This window comes from Physeter macrocephalus, chromosome 19 (genome assembly GCF_002837175.3).
Source record: "Physeter macrocephalus isolate SW-GA chromosome 19, ASM283717v5, whole genome shotgun sequence".
Classification (NCBI taxonomy): Eukaryota; Metazoa; Chordata; class Mammalia; order Artiodactyla; family Physeteridae; genus Physeter; species Physeter macrocephalus.
Genome location: NC_041232.1, coordinates 7,852,917 through 7,854,248, shown reverse-complemented (window position 1 = coordinate 7,854,248; position 1,332 = coordinate 7,852,917).

Sequence of the window (1,332 nt, the reverse complement as noted above, 5' to 3'; positions counted from 1 at the left end):
GACGCGCAGGCCCAGCGGCCATGGCTCACAGGCCCAGCCGCTCCGCGGCATGTGGGATCCTCCCGGACCGGGGCGCGAACCCGGTTCCCCTGCATCGGCAGGCGGACGCGCAACCACTGCGCCACCAGGGAAGCCCCATCAGTGGTTTATTGGACGGAGAATATTGGACATAAACAGTTCTGGAGCGACAGCTCACCATGTGCAGCCAACGGCTGGCCAGACATGGCAGAACTCTAATCCAGCCACTCAGGGAAGAACGAGGCTGCCCTTTACAGGGGGAATTGACATCAGGTGGGCTCATCAATAACCAGGGACTAAGGAAGCCCTATAATGAAGAGGGTTGGGTGGTCATGTGAGTGAAGCAGGGGCTGGTCTAGCAAGGGATGGACAGAGAGCAAGAGAACAGCCATCTTGAGGGGCCTGACCCTACTCTCCACCCCTACATCCCCTGCACAACCCTTGCAATCCTGGTCCAGCCCACTTCCCCGATATCCCTGGGGTCAGGCCGGGGTGCACCGCCACCAAACACCACAAATGCAATCTAGACACCAGCAGCTAAGGAGCATCGCAAGTAAGCCAGGTGCTTATCGGGTCAATTTTTCATGTAAGTCCAGCGGAGGACCACCACGGCAGTCAGCAGTCAGACTCATCTCGCAGTGAGGCCACCACTGTCGCCCAGGCTGAGAACAGATTCCCTCCACTCAGGCTAGGGTCGAAACGTAAGACGTTGAACGGGCACAAGACAGGGAATATCGTGACCGTCAACAAAATGCGAACGGTAACAGCCCTGAGACAGCCCCACCCTGCCTGTGGCTTCTGTCCTGCCTGCAGGACCGCACCGCCCGTCCGCCCGCGGTCCCCACAGCCGGCGCCGAATGCTGAAGAGGTGGTTAAACAACGGGCCACAGGGGTAATATGATGGTGCCTTTCTCCAGTAGGGGCCCGGGTTAATTACCTTAGCGGCCTTCGGTGGGGCCGGGGAGGAGACGGGGAAACCTGTAAGCCCCTTTCTAATCCTATTCTCCGCGAAGCGGCGAACACAAACCACCGGGACTTACCTGCCAGTCCCAGGCCGCTTTATAACTGTTCCCGGGGGCAGACCCTGCGTCCAGGCCAAAAGTGAGTTGTTGTCCTGACAGGTGGCTGCCAACGGCCCTTTGGTCCCTCGGTGTCAACAGCTGAGCTAGTGTCGACCAGGTGCCTCTAGGTCAACAGGGCGTAGGCGCCGGGACGATGCCGCTGGGATGCCCGGGGATATTTCGCAGGGCTCGAGTCAGCCTCGTGGTGCACGTGCTGAGAGCAAGCTCCCCCCTGAATCGTTTAGGTGGCCCC